Source organism: Apis florea, unplaced genomic scaffold, assembly GCF_048593485.1.
Source record: "Apis florea isolate Af1SG1 unplaced genomic scaffold, ASM4859348v1 contig_2291_pilon, whole genome shotgun sequence".
Lineage (NCBI taxonomy): Eukaryota > Metazoa > Arthropoda > Insecta > Hymenoptera > Apidae > Apis > Apis florea.
In genome coordinates this window covers 6037366-6059621 of record NW_028256553.1, presented here as the reverse complement: position 1 = coordinate 6059621, position 22256 = coordinate 6037366, and the positions used below count along the sequence as shown (strand labels likewise).

Here is a 22256-nt window from a genome sequence, read left to right as displayed (position 1 = left end):
GTCGATGAAACGCAACTTGTTATCACGATTTTCAATTGTACATTAATGACATGCGCACAATGATGCACTCTGATTGGTTTAGATAGACTTTAAAATAGCTTTCTGATTGGTTGAAGCGATAGAATTCAGTTCAACCCCGCGAAAATTAAAGTATAATTAAAAATATTTTAATTTATTAGTTTAAAAATATAATAAGAAAAAATTATTACTATTAATACAATTTAATATAAAAGTGATCCGAAAAATGATTGAAATATAAGAAATATTACATTTAAAATAAAAATTGATTAAATTTGAAAAATATATAATACAAATATATATATATAAAATGTAATATAATATTTTACCATTTATTTTTTTTCTTTATAATTATTTTATATATAAATGATTTTTAAATACTTAAAAAAAGTTATATAAAATTAAATATTATTTTAATATTAATTTTAATATTAAAATATTAAATAAAAAAAATTATAATTTTATTTTTGGATTTTATAGAATTTATAATCTATAATTAATTTTTATCATAATTTATTAATTATGAATTACTAACGAATCGTAATCGATTCTAAAATAAATTTGAAATAAAATTTGAAAGAAAATGAGAATTAATTCATATAAAATGCATAATAATATTTTTTTTAATTTTAAAACATATTTTGTTAAAATAATTACGGAATAAAAGTTTATATCTAATATTCGCTTAATAAAAATAACTTATAATTAAAAAATATATTTAATACTTAATAGTTAAATATAGTTAATAGGAATCAATTCAATTATCTATTCTATAATTAATTAACTTACTTGTTTTATAATTTATATAAATATAATCACATATGTCATATTTTATATATGTTTTCGAGATATTATAACAAAATATTTATTCTATTTTTTACTTATAATTTTGTATTGAAATTTAATTATTATTTTAATTATTATTAACAATACAATTTTATTCTGAATCATATCAGTAACATTGGAAATGATACTAAAATGATGATCTAGTTTCGAATACATGGGAAAAAAAATATATTAAATATTGAATCTATTCCGTATTTCGTCTATGGTTAAGGCATGAAACAAAAAATACATCGAATGTTACATCTATGTAATGCTTCATTAATATTCTTTCAGACATGTTTTTACTAAGGATTTGGATTTTTCATCTGAAATTTTGAAATTATGTAAAATTTTTGGAAATTTTCTGATTTCTTACACAATTATACAAATTAAATTTAAAACATATAATCTCTTAAGATAGTTCTTTCTATTTATTTATACAGATACAGATATAGGTAGAACCATAGATAAAATACAGTATAGATTCATTATTTAATATATTTTTCTGATTTTCCATAAATAAATTACACAATAGACTTATTACTATATAATACTATATATAATACTTATATAAATAGTGATAAAAAATCTTTACATATGTCATCCATTATATGAATTCTTAGTATTAATTAGTTATTATTAATTAGAATTATATTAAATTTTTATTATATTATTAATTAGAATTATTATTAATCTCTCATTAAGAATAGTGGAAGATTAATTCCGTATTTTTGGTTCTAACAATACGATTCAATAAAACACTCGATATATCCTTTACTTTTATTTGATTATCGTGTGAATTACATCACTGAATAATATTAATTTTCCCACTATTCTCAATGTGGGAATTTATACCGCAAACCTGAATGCATAATAGAATGCAGTTTTGTGAATTGTAGTTTTGCAGCGTCATTTACCATATGTCGTGAATGCACTCTAATTTATATTACACGTGATTGAGAACATGGTAGTTAAAATGCAGCACTTTGATCCACCAAGTTCGGCAAATTCAAAAAAGTAATAGTATTTCATTTCACTATATATTTCATCAATTACAATATATATTCATTGAATTTTATAATTTAGTGATGATGAAGTTTGTTTGGGTGAAAAAGAAATTTTCCTTGTTGATGAATTATACGAAGATGCTGAACATTATAGACGTTCTGATATCGGAATTCCTACACCGCAGTCTCTGAAGTTATCTTCTACAGATGAAATTTTTTTATTCAAACTCACTTCTTGTAACAAATATTTTTATTTGAGTTTCTTATTTATTTTGGTGATTAAAGAAGTGATATACTAATTATTTACAGGATCATTGATTTGGAGTACCTGTGTTTGGCAAACAGGATGTACTTGGTTTACTGAAGTAGAGTTTTTTTATAATTTGAAGAAATCAATTAAAACTTCTAAAAATACCTTTATCCTTTACCATACCACCTATAGATGAAAATAATTTTTAATCTATAATATATTTTAATATTCTTGATTTTTATTAAGTTTTGTTTTGATTATTTATATATCTTTTTAATTTAATCAATTTTTAATTTAACACAATCTTGTATAATTTTAAAAATAAATTAAAAGAGTTATTTTTTTCTTTTTTGTTTGTTAGGTTCACAGAGATCATCTAGATCGAGGAGACAACATATTACTAATTTATCAAAAAAACTTCTGCAGAATCTATTTTTAGAAGCAAAAAGGAGAACAATATACACAGCTGGTAGACCACCATGGTATAATTCAACTGGTCAACAAGTAGAACCTTTTGTAATTGGTTGGTAACAATAAAAATATATATATTATTTTAAAAGAAAATTATACATATGATGTTGTTAATTGATGATATTATGATTTTTAGGTATTTGTAGAGGCAGTGCATCTGGAAGGACTACAGTTGCAACAAAAATTATAGAATCTCTAGATATACTTTGGATAACACTTTTTAGTATGGTACACGCGGATATTATTGTGCCTCGTGGCGGAGATAACGAAGTCGCGATAGAACTCATTGTACAACATGTACATACACAACTTCAATTGGTAAAATTAACGGTTTCTTAGATGTTGGTATCTTTTATTTAATATTTATTTATTATCATTTCTTATTCTAGAGAGGTTTCAAACTCAGAGAAAAATTAGCTCATTCTTATATCGGTCAGCCATTGCCATCTTTTCTCTACCTGCTTCCAGATATACCTCAGATAAAGAGCTTTACACACATTTATAAGAAACAAGGAAACACACAGAGATGAATTTATTTTTTATTCTAAGCATCTGATACGTTTAATTATTGAGTACGTACTATCTTTTACCTTTCTAAATAAATGCTAATATATCAGTGAAATATGAACGAAATGAGATTTTATTATTTAAATTATATATTTATAAGATGTAACAGTAGAAATACCATAAGGAGTATTATGGAAAACGTGCTGCTACGGATAAAATATGCGGTGTTTTCATTTTGCGTGCGAGTGAAACGATGAAACAAGCTGTTAGAGATGTATGCAAAGATATTAGAATAAGAAAAATACTTATCCAAACGAATCAACAGACTGGAGAGCCAGAAATAAGTATACCTTTATAAAATTCTTCATTTTCATTAAAATATTAATATAAAAATTATCGCAATATTTTTTCAGCTTTATTATCTACGATTGCCAAAAGATATTAAAGATTATAAAGTGATACTAATGAATGCAACAGTAGCAACAGGTGCTGCTGCTATTATGGCTATTCGAGTCCTATTGGATCACGACGTTGCAGAAGAAAACGTATTGCTTGTATTTCTATTTATGGCAGAATCTGGCGTGCATTCGATTGCTTATGCATTTCCGCACGTAAAGATCATAACATCTGCCTTAGATCCTGTGATAAATGAGAAGTTTTATGTATTGCCCGATATCGGTAATTTTGGTGATCGATATTTTGGAACCGAGCCATCATCGATCGATGATTACAGTTGATCTCACTTTTCAGTTTCCTCAAAGCTATTAATCTATTATTATATAAAATACAGTAATCTTATATTACCTTTAATAAAATTTGTGTGTTATTGAGAGACTTATGCGGTATTGAAAATCGATTGTTTATTACCTAATATTCATTTTAATCCATTTTACTATATGATTAAAGTAATATTGTATCGATATTAAAGCCAATAGTACTTCCTTGTGTGCTTATACCTATATTGCGTAATTGTCTATAATCTCGAGCACTTGCTCTACAGGAACGGCGTCAAGAATCCAAATGACCACAACTCGACTGTCCCAAAAGATATGTGATTAATCTATCGAGAATGGCCAAATCTTCGCTCGTACTGCCAGAACCTTCCGGTAAATTGAAATTATACATAGTTTCTTCTTTTTGTTCAGTATTTGTAACATTAATTGTACCATTATTGGTGTGAAGTCCAAATTTTGGTGTAAACTATATGAAAAACAGTCTTATATTTTATGTATTATACATAATAATTATATTAATTAGAAATTTTACGTTACCTCGTCTGGACCATGTTGACCATAACTTAATCTTTGGATTTTGCGGAATGTTTCATCATCTATAGTTTCACGCACTGCTTTGTTTAACGTTTGCTCTAGCACGCGTTGTTTTGTTTTACTTAATTCACCGCAAAAAACTGACAAAGATTTTATTTATTTTTTCATTAAATTAAAATTATAAATATTGTACCATCATAAATAAAATTTTTATATATGGAAATTTTGAATTGAATCTATTTTTTTAAGATATCTTTATTTTCTTTTAAAATATAACTTTTATGATGCGAAAAATTTTAATTACCTGGAATCTAGACAACTGTTATTTCGTGAAATATTTTTATCACGAACCAAGCGAATATCATGTTCCCAAAAACGACGTAGTTCCGATGTTGATGTATACGGAGCAGCTCTAATCTAAACAGAAACCACGCATTTAATCTCAAAGGAAATAATATTTATATTTCGAATCATTTATTCTATTTTAAATAAATCTTTCCAAATCAATTATATTCAATATTTTATCCCAATAAATTTATATTAACTAATAAATTATTTTTATTAAAAAACTCTTCCTAATTTAACTATTTTATGATTAATATTCCTCTATTTATATTGATCGTTTAAAACATAAAAGAAATGAAACTATGTAATAAATAACTTACATATCCATTACAGATATTAAATCTTCTTACCTTATCTTCTATCCCTCTTAATTATATTTATTTACATAATCACGCGATCTGAAATTGTCAAGAAATCTGCATTCCATAAGCAGATTTGTTGCTCATCTTAAGCACAATGATCGCGGTAATAAAGATGCACATTACGTTAACAAAGGTTAAGCACGCGTTGATTATGCCATTGCAGAAGAATTCGACCGATAAATAATCAGTATGCACGTAGACATATGAGGTGTAATTTGTATAAGACTCTCCTTCATGTGCGACATTTTAATCGGTCGATAAATTAACCATATACATCCAAGCGTCCAGAATAAACCCTATGGGAATAAATTTCATCGATTGTTACAGTCAGATTAACCGCCATCGATTAATCAATTCCTGATGGAATAAGAACGCCTCGCTCAATTGCTGATACCATATCTATCTTTTCTCGCTAGTTATTCTGTCTGTTTGTAACGATAGCTGTCCAATTTCGATGTCTCTTCATGCGAATATATATGTATATTTCGATTCACGATCGACATGTGTATAATAAACGAGCAATGAACAATAATTTTGATTCGATTGATAAGAAGTATTTTATTTTATTTTATTTTTTTATTTTTATTCCTCTGTTATATTTATGGTTATTGTTTTGTACTTACACAATTTACTACGGTTAGTAATAAAGAAGCTGATATAGCAAGTCTAATTAAGAGATCATTGCTTCTTTGCAATAATGCCACTTTACCTGATGGTAAAGCCCATAACACGCCCATCCAGAGGGATCTATAATTTCCTCTGCGAGAAAATATATAATTTGTGAATCTTTATTATTTTTTTTTTATTTATCTCTTTAGTTTTACATACAGAATTTAATATCATTATTTGATATGTGAAAATGTCCTTCTCATCGGTTGGCCAATCGTTGTAACCCTAAGACATCTTTGTGATACCAAGAATGAGACTGAAGATGAAGCCAGAGTATAGAAAGGAGTATACCGAATAAAAGACTTTTTAGACCAATAAATTGAAGATTTCTGTCTATGATGATTCCAAAGGTTAAGGACCTTTAATAATATTTAAAAAGAAAATTAATTATGATTATTAATTATAATCAAAATTGAATTGAGATAGAATTTTACCATTAAGGGAGATTAACATTGCAGCCATAATATTGATTGAACTGTATGAATTTATTTAACATTAATTATACTTTACTGTTGACCGGGCAGTGTAACCAATATATAAAATATACAGATTTGAAAAAATAAATATATTTATTTACACGCAATTGCATATATCTGTTCACGGAACATGAGGAATGAAGAATCTGTATCGAGAAAAACAAATATATACCAATTGAATGAAATAATAATGCTGGCGATTCAATCACAAATAAAATTTCAGTGAAAGTTTAAATACTATATATCATTTATACTGTGTCTAATTTATTTATGTTAATTATTAATTTTAATGTTCCGTTCTTTATTTATGTGTTCTTAATCTATTTAATTTTTATTGCATTTAATTTTTTAGTTTTAGGTGGATCTCGATGCGTAGTCACCTCCTCGTAGTGAGATCTGGTAATTGGCATCATTTTCCAAAATTTTCTCTTTAGAAGAATAATACATGAAAAATAATTTATTAGTACGATTCAACTATTTTCATAATTTTTTTTTCTTTTTCTTTGGAAAAGATGCCAAGCTAAGAACTACGCTTTAATCCATTCTTCTACCTTCTACTTTTCCTTAATTTAACGAGCTTTCGAATTTTCTTCCTTTTTCTTCTATTACATTTATTTTTTACATATTTATTTAATTTCTATCTCAAAGTATTGTATTGCGTCTTTAATTCTCTCAAATTCGATTAATTTTTATTGGTAATTCATTTTTATGCTTAATTCTTATTATGTTTTTTCATAAACGGACATTTATAGGATTTCAATGTACAAGAAACTATAATATTATATCATGTTATATAATGTTTCAATTCTCGCGCGATTAAGTATATAAATTTGCATCGTTTCAGCTAATCAGAAAGTTCTAAGTAAGAAAACATTTATGTGTATATATGTGTGTATATAGCGCATAAAATCATTCCTTTTTTGTCGAAAATCCATCGCGACAAGATGATTTATTGCCAGTGCGTGTGATCTCTCAATTACGTGATAATTACTTAATTCTATCTATCTTTTTTCGGTAAGTAACAATGGACTCTATTAAATATTGTGACAACAAAATTAATTAATCTTCCGAGTTTTTTTATGCTTTTGTGCCTTCGAGCCACCGTTTTATCTTTGAGTTTACTAGTATTACTCGTATTGCACATATTATGAACTTTTCGGTCAAGATTTCAATCGTTATCGTTTAATTTAATATAATTTTAATTTATAAAATAATCCGTAGCATATGAATTATCTGTAATGGTTTTTCATGTAAAATGGCATTTGAAATAATAATATACTAATACATTTCATAAAAAATTGAATAATTATAGTTGAATCGAAAACTAATATCAAAGAAATGTAAATTTAGTTTCAATTTGTAAAGATACTATCGTAATCAATTATTACGTTTACCATCCAAATATGTTGTTAAGGGCGTGATAAAACAATAAAAATAGTAAGGATATGTCAATTTTTTTTTTCGTATAATAATTAACGTAATAAATTAATAATAAATGTTAAAAATTGCTGGTCGTTGTACTCGATAAATCAAATTTGGCACAATCGGTAGAAAACGTACGTTTTCGTCCATCTTCGTGACAGTGGCAGCGGTCTCCTATACATACGATGCGATAGAGCGGTCATTTCTTAACGAACTCATGTGTTGAGAAGATCGGTGACATTTTAACTAAGTTTTTATAATATCGAGAACATTTTTTGTGAATCATTTATTTTGAATAAATAAAATTTATTTAACATTACTCGTTTTATTTTTTAATTAATATTTACTTATCTCTTCTTTTATTTGCAGATTTATTTATTTAAATATTTATTTTATAACGTATTTCTTAAGTTATAAATTTAAAGTTATAAATTCTCATTTATTTATTCGCTTATTCTTTTATTTCTATTTATTCCGACATTTACTTCTTTTTTTTTTATTTATATTTCATTATTTTAATTTTAAATTTTGTTTATTTATTCATTTATTCTTTCACCTATTCATTTCTAAATTCATTTCTTTTTTTATTTTAATAAGTTTCACTTATTTATTTATTCTTTTAACTACTCTTACACTTATTCCTTAATTTATTTTTTTTTAATTTAATTAATTATGATCTCGATATTGTTACCTCCTCGCTGGTGAGATAGTAATTAGCATCGGTTTCCAATTCTTTTTTTCAATTTTGTCCTTTGTAAAAAGAAAATATTTTATTAAAAACTTCCTGATATATTTTAAATTTAAAAATATTTCATCATTCCATCATTATGATGGAAACTAATGGCAAGCCAAGAACACCGCATATATGCACTCCAATTTAAACTTTGCATGATTAATCATTTTTCTCAATTATTAGACTGTACTTCATGTAAAATTTATACGATATTTTGAGCTTTTTCGTAATAAGCAACTTTTGATATAAATTATTTATATAATTTCTTTTTTTCGTTTTAAGTGAAATGAAAATATTTCTGTTACGCGTTATAAATTTAGGATTTACATTACTATTAAAGTATAAATTAAGATAGAAGTACATAATATTAAAATATAAATTAAGCCTCGTTGTTGTCACGACGTGGGATTAATTGTCAGCGACAAATTGCTATTTTAATATACTAATTTAAATAATTATTTTATTTCGAATTAATTTTTCTTTTCTTAATTTTTTAGATTTATTTAATTCTTATTTCTTATTCTTTTCTTCTTCTGTTTTTTTCACAATTTATTTAACATTAATTATTACTTATAATTTATTTTAATTATCAATTATTTATATTTTACATTCTTCTTTCATTTATATTAATTATTAATTTTATTAATTTTAGTTTCGTGCTTATTATGTGTTTTACGTGTTCCTAATTTATTTAATTAACGTTTCATTTAATTTTTAGCGTTAGATGGGTCTCGATGCGTAGTCACCTCCTCGTGGTGAGACCTGGTAATTGATATCGATTTTCATAGATTACTCTTTGAAAAATTTTCGAAGGAAATTTTCCAAAGATAAATTTTTTAAAAATCGATACCAAGCTAAGAACTACGCAGTGCCTACAGTCCAGTTTAGCAAATTGTGCCAATTTTCCTTTGGATAATTTGGTCGTCTAAACTGGACAGCAGGTACCACTTTATTAAACCCCCACCGGGGGCATCGTGGGATCGTCGCTGGATCGTCGTGGGATCGTCGCTGGATCATCGTGGGATCGTCGCTGGATCATCGTGGGATCGTCGCTGGATCATCGTGGGATGCGCGCATCTTAGTTTTAAGTTAAGTTAAGATTATAAAATATATAGATTAAGTTTATCGCGTGCGCGTTTCGTACGAAAACACATTCTCTAACTTCGTGCGAAGTATATATATATATACATATATATAAGGAATATATATCTTTATATTCCTTAATTTATCGATTTTATTTAGCTAGATACTTTTACTTTCGTTTATTATTCTCCAAATCTAATTCGAGTCACTGTCCATCATTTGTCACGCAACATTCGCAAGAATTCATCGAGCTGGTGCTCTATTTCCGACGGCCAGTAGAAGGTCCGCGCTCTGATCGATTGGTACCTTTGGATACCAATTGAACTGAGATAGGTTTTGTACGTCGAATGCGGTCTTCTGTAAATCGGCCTCGGTGGTTCTAGAATGACTTCCAGTTCCTTCCTGCGTGTCGTTGGGACGACGTCTTGGTAATCCGGCTCCGGTGGTCCTGGAACGATTTCTGACTCCTTCCTGTGGTCGTCGTGGACATCGTGCATTCGACTACAAGACCGCTGTCGTAACCTTCTGCTGGTCAACGTGAATATCATCCGTTTGATGAATCAAATAAGTCGATTGATATAAGCCGTGATAAAGATAGCAGTGACTCGAATTGGTTTTTTTTTATTTTTTCTCCCGTTATTCCTCAATAGTCAAGTATAATTTTAATTTCATTTAACCTTTTTCGTGCGAAGTAAGAGATGTGATTCGTAATTTTTAACGCGAATCGTAGATTTAAGATTTTTCTTGTATTATTTATGTAAGATTTTTGTAAGATATTTTGAGATTTAGATTAAGCTCGATCATTGTAAAAATAATTGTATACCAATTTAAATACATATTTAATTAATTAATTTTTCTTTTCAGATTTTTCAGATTTATTTAATTTTTATTTTTTATTTTTTTTCTTCTTCTATTTTTTTTAGAATTTATTTAACATTAGTTATATTTTACTAATTGTAGAATATATTGTAAAATCATTTTTGCGCAACTTGTTTTTTATTTATTTGAATTGGTTTCAATTTTTGAATTATTTATAAAAAACATTCCGTATTATATATATTAAACATATATTGCATTCTGTCTTTATATATACTTTCGTAACAGCATAATAACATTTATTTATATGCGATAGTTTTTGATTGTTATTTCTGAACTATTTATATAAAAATGTTATTGTTAAGTCCTGGGCTTGTGAAATAGTCCTGCTTTATTTTCAACAGTTCGAATATCTGGCAATAGTCTAGCAATAATTTATAAGCAAGCATGGTTTTCGTAACGTTTTCCAGATCTTAGTTTAAGCAGATGCCACGGCAACAGCCATTTCATAAGTTGCATTTGCACGCCATGTGATAGATCACCGTGAAAGCGAGAGCAAAGATCTTAAACTTCACGCACTGCAAACGTGGCTTCGCGAGGGCCCATCCTTCGAAACCGCCCTTCGACACGATGATTGGTTTCTCTCTATGCGCATTTTCACGAAAAGCAAGGATTGGAGGATAAACCAAGACTCGCAGATTAGACAGTCGAATTAAAATAGGCATAGAAGACAGATAGATAGATTTCGGCGACGATCAAAATACAGTTAGAATCACACAATTAGCCGCAAAGAGTTAAAAGTTTCATTCATGAGTTTCATTCATGAGTATCATTCATTCACTCAGAACTCATAAAATAAACGATTATACAATTGGTATGGTCCTTTGAGCAGTAATAATAGTTTAGGCACCCCATTTGTGCAATATTCAAAGTTGTATATACTTGCAGTTTAACAGTTATAAATTAATATCGTTATATTTAGTTTATAATAAACTAGTTTATAATAAGCATTTTGTGAAATGTAATAATAAATAAAATATAAAATAAGCTTTAGGCCCCCAAAATTATAATGATTAAGATTACAGTGATAGCAATATTAATTTCATATTTGGTATCTAGTTCTTATGTTGTGTATCAATAATACAAATATAAAATTTTAAAAAAAGTCGTAAAGAAATAGATTTTCTTGAAGTTCATTGGTTATACATTGGTTTCGCCGCTGCTGAAGTAAGTCGCTTGTCGATCTCATGCCGATGGGCGATGTCTTTTTTGGAAGGCTGTGTCCCAACTCAATATCACCGTGTCCGACGGTAGGAGGCACAGTGTCCAATAACGATTGACTCGACCTATCTGATGGAGAGTGCGGTAGTCGTGACTGCCCGAGAAGTATTCGGTAGTGTGAAATGCTCGAAAGCTTAATCGGTAGTGAGCGTTAGCCAGGAAGATCGCATCCCTGGTCGACTCTCTTTCTGGCTGATTGGGAGTATCCTAATTATGAGTGGGGAAAATATCGATGCTATAATTGGGCATCGACATTTCCTGATTCGAAATATAGATTCAGGGCGGGAGATAGATGGTTTTGATCCAGGACACTCGACAATTTAGGCAACATAAATATTAACATAAACATAAACAAGAGCTGCAGCTGTCCCTGCTTAGTGTCACTGGCGCCTCGCCGTCGCGGTCGCGAGGAATACTGTAACCGAAACCTTCTCGAGTGTCCTGTTTATAGGTCGCGCTAACGCTCGCGACCGTACATACTTCCAGCCGTTTTGATGTTTATATAAATAGTTGATGAGTAACATACATTTATGGCTTCATACATATCAGAATTCAATGGTATATATAGTATTAAAATTTTTTTGCAAATAATTTAAAATTATAAATATAAATTAAAATTATTCTAATTATGTATAAAAGAAAAAAAATTTTGCTCAAAATGCAAAAAATTATTAGAAAAAATAACGGTCATAGAAAAAGACTGTTCAGTGCGCTAAGAAATTTCCCTAACTGAAAACAACATGGAATCAGATGAGGAATTATTTACAACAAGCGAATTAGAGTTAGACAACGATAATGAAGAGAAGAATATTATAAATAAACGTCCAGAGCAAAAAAAAAAGAGATTGTTGACATCCGATAATGAGACTGATGTAGATCAAATCATATTTCTCTTACAGTGTATAAATCAAACCAACAAAAAAATACTTGTGCTAAATTCCACATATAAATCAATAAAAATCGGAAAAAGAAACAAACATATATCAGAAACAATTAGCTTTTATAATAATAAAAAATTTGGTATAGACGTGGTGAACTAAACAGCAAGAAAATACAGTGTGAAATCAAAATCTTATAAGTGGCTCTTCTAAATATTTTTCAACATTTTAGACTTAGAAATAAACATCTGGAATAAACGTTTTATATAAAAAAAACAACGGGTGAAAATATTTCAAGACAGAAATTTTTATTCTAATTAGATACAGAGTTCGGCGTTGCGTATCAAGAATCGTGAGAAGAAAACGAGATACTAAAACTACAACAAGTTCAGATTCGTACGTATGAACGAACTTGTCAAGTAAAATATTGTAAAGCTTATAAAATTATGAAAATCTGTTCAAGATGCGAAAAATATGTGTGTGGCAACATTTGAGAATAAAATAATTTGTAAAAAATGCAGCGAAGTTGAATAAGATATATAAAATATATAAGATATATAAATAAATAAAAGTTAGGTTTTATTTTTTTTCATAAATAATATTAGATATGCATACTGTAAAGTTTGGTTTATTAATTAGATACATTAGAAACTAATCTTTCAGAAATATATTATATGGGAAAAATGAAGTTTTGGTTTTTTAAGTTTATAATTGAAATTATATAAAAATAAATTTAGACGAAATTTTATGAAAATTCTTCATTTTATATTCAATAATAAATTAACTATTATCTACATTAAATCATAAAAATGATAATTTTTTTAAGTATTTTTTTTTTAAATACCGGTTATTTTGACCGAGCGCAGTAGGAATAGGTATACAAAAATTGTCGATAGGTTTAGTGTTAGGTCGTTCGTGCTTGATCAATAATATATAGCCAACATTATTCCATGAATGGCCAATGTTTTTTGTTAATAATTTAATGAATTCTTAGCGAAAATTTTTGCAAAAAAAAAATGTTTGAAATTATCTTAGAAATCTCCAGTTAACGGATGTTCCCATATTTTTAGGATACTCATATATGTATATATAATAACATATTTTAAATTTATTAAAGTAAAGTGAGAAAAAAGCTAATTGACAAGTCAATTAAAAAATGTTTTGAAAAAAAAAGTTAGACTTTTCTCCTTTCATTTATTTTCGACTTTTCGAAAATAATTAAATGAAGATGAAAAAGAAGAGATGAAAAAAATGGGCCTTGATGAACATGTCATAATGCATTCTTGCAACCATTTTTCTAATGATTGTATTTGAAAAGTATTTGCTGCATAAATAACTTATGAAATAGTTATTATTATTGTGTCTGAGCCTTTTCGAACAATATAAAAAAATTATATCTTCATATAAATTACTATTAGTAAATTAAAAAATCGAAAATTATTAAGAATAGTGAAACTGAATAGAGAATGAAATTCGATTTATTCATATTACATATTGTGGTCACTTCATAAATTAGTATAAATTCTTTATAAATCCTAGTTCTTCTTCTTAATTTAATAATATTTTTTAATAAAATAATATATTTTTTATATGCAACTTATTATTATTTCATTTTTTTCATGAAAGTATTAAAATCAAATTATAAGATATTAGAAATTAGGTCGAAAATAATTAGAAATTGAATTTTATCCGGAATACCTTAAATACGAATAACAATAACAAATAAAAAAATAAAATAATTAAATTTACTATTGAAACGAATGATAATGATCAAAAAAAAAAAAAAATAAAGAATCAGATATTATCAATTTAAAATCAAATTTAAGTACATAATATTTTATAAGCAAAATTATACGAATATATATAAATATTTTAATATTTATTTGATTCTAAAATAAATGTTTGTTAAGTAGAAATAATATTTAGTAGAATAAGAATAAATTAAGTAGAAATAGAAAAATTGATTTTGAAAATTATTTGATAATTAAAAATAGTAACTTGCCAGTTATATTATAAAATTATTCTATTTGATATTTATAAAGGTATTATCTTTTCTTGTGTGTAATTTGATTCGAAACAATATGTTGAATCAGTATGTCGAAATGATGGAAGAAAAATGAGAATCAATTGATAAATTTAATCGAGCACGATATCTTCGTAATAATTTTATTATATATATTTATTATTATAAATTTATTAAATTATTAATTTATTAATTAATACATTTATTAAAAAATAATATGCAATATATAAAAATATACTAATAAAAATTGTAAAATTTTTTATTTTGTAAAACTTTTTGTTTTTAATTTGTTTACTTTTATGAATTACGTACAAAATACATAAAATACAATATTTATAAATATAAATATATATATACATTAAGTAAGAGAAATGTTAAGAAATAAAATTTTTGATGAATATCATATCTTAATCTATCAATATCTTAATATTGTGATAATAATGAAAAACAAATTTATATTTTATATGTCTTCACGTGTTTTTTATTTATTGTTTGTTTATTATTACTTTTACTAAATTATTTAACTTGTAAATATTTAAATAACAAAATAATAATATTAATAAAATATGCCACGAAAAAACCATGAAAGAAAATGAGTCAGAATATTTTTAATGTTCGTAATATTTTTTTTATTAGATATGTACCCAAAATAAATTCAAAAATAGTTAAAATAACATAAATAATATTACATTGTTATAAAAAATATCTTAACGGAACATGAAATATTGAAAATTCTTAAAATTGTTTAATTATCTACATGTACATATAAAATGAAAGTAAGTGATCTGAATGAAAAAATAATACAATATATAGCATATTCCAAAAATGTTAAAATATTCATAAACTTGAGGTTCCTAAAATAATTTCAAACAATCCTGCTTTGCAAAAATTTTCATTAAGATATTTTTATTAAGGAATTATTAATAAAAAACACTGATTAATCACAGATCGTGTAGCCTAATGTGTAGTCCAGACGATATCGCATTGATTGCTGCCGATTAAACACGATTAAGCAACATAAGACTCGAAAATGTATTGTAAACATAATAAGTATTTTCTTATTGATAAAAAATTATATTACAAACAATTATATTACGAACAATGAATAAATAAATAAATATAATATTTAATATTATACTTTCTTTGAATGAATAAAAAATATTTTTTAAAATGCGATAATTTTGAAAATTTATGTATATCTTATTTTAAAATTTCAATTTAAGCTATATTATATCTTTATATATTGTATTTTATATATGTAATATACTATATCTTTTTTGCCATTTGAAATATTTGTGTTCTACGGAATTAGAAATATACGAAAATAATTTATCTTTATAAATGCTGTATAATTTTAAATAATGTTTAAAAATTTCATAAATTATTTGAAAAATCAAAAATTCTTTATTCGAAATATAAAGATAATTAAAATCTATTTTATCTTGAACAATATATGTTAAGGAGAGAGCTTATGAAGCGATCGGATCTAGCCTTTATTTTCAACAGTTCGAATATCTCTAATAACCTAACAATAATTTATGAGCGGGCGGTTTTCGTAACACTTTCCAGATTTTTAATTTAAATAAAAATACCATAGCAACGGCCATTTTACAAGCCATGCGATGGATCACTGTGAAAATGAGCGCAAAGATCCTGATCCTCACGTATTACGATACGATCCTTCAAGAGCCCATCTTTTGAAATCGTCTTCTCTCAGTGTATATTTTCACGAAAAGCAAGAAAAAATCAAAACTCGCGACTAGTCTTGTTAGAATAGAAATAGAATACTAAACAGATAGATTTCAACGACGATACAGTTTACATCAAAGCAATTAGAATGATTATAGTTAACCGCAAAGAGTTAAAGTACCATCATTCGTTTATTCAGAATTCATAATATAAACGATTATACAGTTCTTATAGTAGGTGGTCCTTCAAACAATAACGTTAGTTTACCATATTTGTACAATATCTAAAGTCGTTCATGCTTTCGACTTTAACAATATAACTAAAACATCTTAAAATATAATGAAATTTGTTCGTTGTGAAATGAATCGACGAACTTTATAAAACTATACTTTTTACTAAGAATGAATATAAATCTGATTACATATAACGCAATGAATAATTAATACAATATAAATATATCATGATATATATTCGTTTTTTTAATATTTTTTTTAATTCGTTGTAAAATGTTTAAATAATAATATAAGTTTTTAAATCGAAGTTGAACATTATTATCAATCATAGTATATAAATCGATTAATATATTTCTTAGTAAACAATGGATTTGGATTGTTAATATATTGTTAATATTCAATATTAACGATATATCATTATTTCGTATGCAAAATTTTATTATTAAAATTATAAAAATAAAAGTAAAAATATATAATTATTTGAATAGAATCATAGATAAACTTATTATTTAAATTAATGAATAAATCATCAAAAATTTTTAAGAAACAAGTTGTGTCAAAGTTTTTGCTTTTATGCGTGTATTTAAGCTATTATAGAAGTAGATAATATTTTTTTACTGATAATTTAAAGAGCAAATTATTTTCTTCAAATAAATTCAATTATACATGTTTTTTGTAGCTGTTTGTATACTATTATTTTTTTTCAAATTCTATAGAAAAATGATTTCGGAATCGAAAAAATTAAAGATCCATTGATTAAATAATTATATTTTAATAAATTATTAATATTTTTCAAAAGATGAAAATAACTAAAAAGAAAATAAATGTAATCATTTATAAAAAATATGCAAAAATATAAATAAAAAGGGAAGAATATGGAATGCGAAAATAAAATATTATAAAAAAAGATTATGAGTTTATTAAAGATGTTTTACTCATGATTCATGCTTTTTTACGAATATTTCTAATTTTCCTTTTTCTTGAATTTTATTTTTGTTTAATTTATTTCATTTTCAAGACTTTATACTTTATGAATGGAAAAAAGTTAATATCATGTGTGAATCTTTGGCATTTTTTTTGATATTGTTTATACGTCATTTAGTATAAATTTTACATTATTCTATTATAATGTTCATCCTTATTTTTATAATATGAGTTTTTAAAACAAAAATAAATCAAATATTAATAAATATACAATTATATACAAAATATACAATTTTCCTAGTTTATGTAGATATTTTTAAAAACCGATAGGATCTTAGTAATTACGGATAAATTCGTAATACAGAATGATCTGAAAATATATTGTTATTTATCAGTTTTCGCAATGTATTTTTTAATTATTTTTTGAGTTTTTGACGCTGTAGATCAATTTTCTGAACAACACCTCCAATTTAAGAAAAATTCTTAGAATTAAACTGAGAGGTTATATCATGCACAGAATTCACCGTTTCCAAAAAATTGATCCGCAAGTTAATAATTTTTCTTAAGTAGAATGATATTGATTGCCGTTGAGATTGCCATAGTTTGAAAATATCGTTTCAAGTTCTAAGACTACGTTCATATTCCATGCCGAAGTGTTTCTAAAAAATTATACAATTCCAAGAGATCTCTAAATTTTTCTTCCAAAAATGGTCCTCATGCAATCACTCTATACTATTCTATACTATTTCAGTGTCTTAACAATATGAATAAAATTATTTTAATAAAAATTAAAATAATTATTTATTAATTAATTTTAATAAAAATTATTTATAAAATAAAAGAATGTAGAAGTAATATTTAAAATATTTTTAAAACAGAACTGTTTATTACGATAAAAGTAATGAATTAAAACAATCAAAATTGAAGAAAAGTACCAAAATTATTTTAAATGATATTTCAAGAATAAGAAACTTGGTATATGATTACAAAATTTCGAATTACGAAATTCGAATTACGAATTAAAAATTTTGAATATGAGATATATTTAGGAAAAATTCATAAAATTCAATTCAAGAATTGTTAAGGCCTAGACTCGTAAAGTGGTTAAGTCCTGCTTTACTTTCAACAGTTCGAATATCTGCCAAACAGTCTAACAGTAATTTATGAGCGGGCATGGTTTTCGTAACGTTTTCCAGATCTTAGTTTAAACAGATATCATAGCAACGACCACTTCACAAGCTGCATTTGCACACCATGTGATGGACCACTGTGAAAGTAAAAGTAAAGGTTCCGATTCCCACGTACTGCGGCACGACCCCGCGAAGGCCCATCCTTCGAAACCGCCCTTCGACGCGATGATTGGTTCCTCTAACTCCTCTCTGTATGCATTTTCACGAAATGCAATATTCAATTCAAGACTCGCATATGCATATCGAATTAGATCCGTCATAGAAGATAGTAGTCGAACTAGAACCGGCAGAGAAAACAGTAGTCGTACCAGAGCTGGCAAAGAAGACAGTACTCGAATTAGAAAAGATAGACAGATAAATTTCGGTGACAATACAGTTTATCAAAACAGTTAGAATCACACAGTTAGCTGCAAAAAGTATCACTATTCGTTCATTCAGAGCTCATAACGATTGTGCAGTTCCTATGGTACTAGGTGATACTTCGAGCAATAATAGTTTAGGTATCCCATTTATGCATATTCAAAGTCGTACCCGTTTGCGACTTTAACATTTGGTCCTTCGAGCCGGATACAGCCGGATATAGTCAAAGAGTGAACATTTGAAGATGAGCTCAATTCAGATAGACATGTAGACATCATAGACAGTGAACAGTAGTGAATAGCAATCAAGAATCAAGAAAGGATTCATTCCAATATCAGAGAATTATCAATGCGTTTCTGATTTGACCTGAAAGGAAGGTCAACGCAGTCATCAGAATGAGAAGTTGTATCGAGCTCCCGATTCAACGGCATCCAGCATCAGAGAACTATTGGTACGTTCCTGATTTGACTTGAAAGGAAGGTCATCGTGGTCATCAGAAGTTTTATCGATCTCCCGATCCAGGGACATCCAGCATCAGAGAATTATCAGTACGTTCCTGATTCGGTCTGAAAGGAAGGTCAACACAATCATCAGAACGAAAAGTTGTATCGAGCTCCCGATCAAGCGGCATCCAGCATCAGACGGTCCCGCACCAGCCAGCATTCTAACTGTAGTCAACTTCAGCATCGTCGATCTACTCTCCTGTCTAATTCCGGTAAGCAAATCCTTATCTTTATATTAGCAGAGATGGAAGCTCAATTAAAGTCACTAGTCAATGAGCGTCGTGTGATCATTGATGAGGTTTAGGGAATTCTTCGAAGAGTCAAAAGATTCAGTTACGCTTACCGAAATCAGAAAACGATATGATTGTGTAATTCTTTGTACGAAAAATACATGCATGTTCAACAAATATAGAGGAAATTGTTGAAGGGACCGAATCAGAATCATTACACACAGCTCATCTTATTGAATTTGAGAACGCATACTTCAATATAATGTCCACGATAAAGGATTTTATAGAAAACGCACGCGCACGTCAAAAAACAGAAAATAGTGTCCCTTCATTAGGATCGGTTATGCTCTTCTTCCATATCCAGCAACAGTCTCTGGCAGTTTTACCCTAAATAAAGTTGCCAATTTTTTATGGATCTGCCAAGAATTGGATAAGTTTCAGAGATACATTAGTCCAGAATAATGAATCTCTGTCGAATTTTCAAAGATCCCATTATTTGCGAATATCGTTAAGGGACCACGCTTGCACGATCCAATCTTTGGGCGTATCCGAAGCGAATTACAGGGTGGCTTGGGAGAGTTTACAAAACCGATATGAGAAAATCGCCATTCTTCTGGCGGGTGCACTTCTAGAACTACCAGCCATTAAAAATAGATCTTCTATCATCAATAAGAGAATTTATTGATAATGCAAAAAATCATCTTCGCGCGCTGGAGAAATTAAATGAAGTATCATGGTGGGATACCATGATTTTGGTGATTTTGACTAGGAAATTAGACTCAATAACATTAGGCGAATGACGCGAGCGAGCATCAACTTGGAGCGCAATCCTACATTCGAAGATTTTTATCAATTTCTAGAAACACGGGCTACATATTTAGAGTTTCTTAGCGAATAATCAATGGCCACTTGATATTCTAACGAATAATTAATGGCAACGTTGAATGAATCCTCCGACAACCAAAGTGAGCAACGGTACACATAGTTAGTGCTTCTTCGTCGTGTCCAGTTTGTCCAGGCAATCACTCTTTAGTATAATGCAAGAGATTTAAAGAGTTGAGTATAGACGAAAAAACAAAGATCGTGCAGCAGGCGAAACTTTGTTTCAATTATTTACAATCGGGACATCGCGTGAGGACGTGTACGCACCGAGCTTATAAGACGTGCGGACACAAGTATCACATATTATTACATCAGCACAATATTTAGATAGGAAAACTCTTCGACGGAAAGTCTTGAGCCACAAAGGAATAGTTTGACAAAAGATACCCCATTAGCCGCATCCTGCGTCACAAATGTTGCGACTTATTCCTTATCTAAGGAATATGTATTGTCAACAGCAGTCGTTTTCGTGAAAGTCAGCCAAGGTAAGAAACAGAAATGCCGAGTTCTACTAGATTCGGGCTCTCAATGTAATTTTATCACCCAAAAATTATGTAAGAGGTTGGGGATAAAATGTAAACGAACGAAATTAAATATTTCGGGTATCAGAGGTTCAGTTCATCAATTCGGTATCAAGAGAAACAGTCAATTAATATCTCTTCTGGATATAATGATATTAGCACCAGCATCTCTTGTCTAGCTATAGACAAAATTACGATAGCATCTCTCGTTAATGAAGGAAAATTTAGAAATACCGCCACACATCAGTCATTCATTAGGAGATCCCAATTCAAAAAATGTAAAAAAATAGATATGCTTATAGGCACATTCTGGGAATTATTATGTGCAGGTCAGCATCGGACAGGTTTGATTCGGACTCGATTATTATGGCAAAAGACCTAACTCGGCTGGGTATTCGGTGGCACTTTCACGTAGCATAACCAACAGATTCCGAAACGCGTCAGATGCAACTTAGTTAGAAACAGTGACTTATATAAACAGCTTATCAAACTCTCGAAAATAGAGGAGATCAAGTCGGGATGCCCCAAGTAGCATATACGAATTAATAGTCACATACAGTACTGCGTCTGCATCATTCTGAGCTACGCGAGTACTACGAAAGATAGTAGAGATAGTAGAGATAACAGTTCGATACTCCAAATTCTTTCTAGTCGACTTGTATCTAAAAACATGATCTTTAGAATGCGTAATGGGTCAGCTACTTGCGGCCCGAATAATGCCGGCCAGGCTGTTTTCTACCTGCGGTCCTGACTACGCAGGTCCATTTCTAACACATGAGAGGACTCGTAGAAGAATATAGTGAAGTCATATGTATGCATTTTGTTTATAGCTCGCAAAGGATTGTGCAGGATAGTAATTTGAGATAATGGCACAAATTTTATAGATACGCGAAATGAGCTTTATGAATTAGGCGTGTTTTTGAAAAGAGTATAGCACAAAGGTCAAATGCATTAGGAAGATATAATATAGAATGGCGCCTAAACCCTCTGCATGCGCCACATTTTGATAGATTATGGAAGTGCGGTAAAGGCTACCAAATATTATTTGTGACGCGTCATTGGTGAGCAGAAAATGACGTTCGAAGAGCTATATACTCTGCTAGTGCATATAGAGTCTTATATAAATTCCCGATCTATTATTGCCTTATCATCCGATCCAGACGATCTGAATCCTTTGACTCCAGGTCATTTCCTAATCAGCGATGCGTTGACCGCGATATCAGAGAATGATTTATAAGAGATCAAGGTTAACTGCCTCGGTCGATATCAATTAATTTAGCAGATGTTCCA

The 22256-nt window shown here is 28.1% G+C and overlaps 1 pseudogene across 1 annotated transcript; it reads left to right on the top strand.

The window, feature by feature from the left end:
- Window positions 1-1807: 1807 nt before the first annotated feature.
- LOC147658334 (uridine-cytidine kinase-like 1) lies at window positions 1808-3910 on the top strand (annotated as a pseudogene). The gene is made up of 7 exons (XR_015290766.1): window positions 1808-1860; window positions 1930-2043; window positions 2160-2205; window positions 2434-2623; window positions 2708-2889; window positions 2961-3418; window positions 3492-3910. The product of XR_015290766.1 is annotated as a uridine-cytidine kinase-like 1 (transcript).
- Window positions 3911-22256: the final 18346 nt, after the last annotated feature.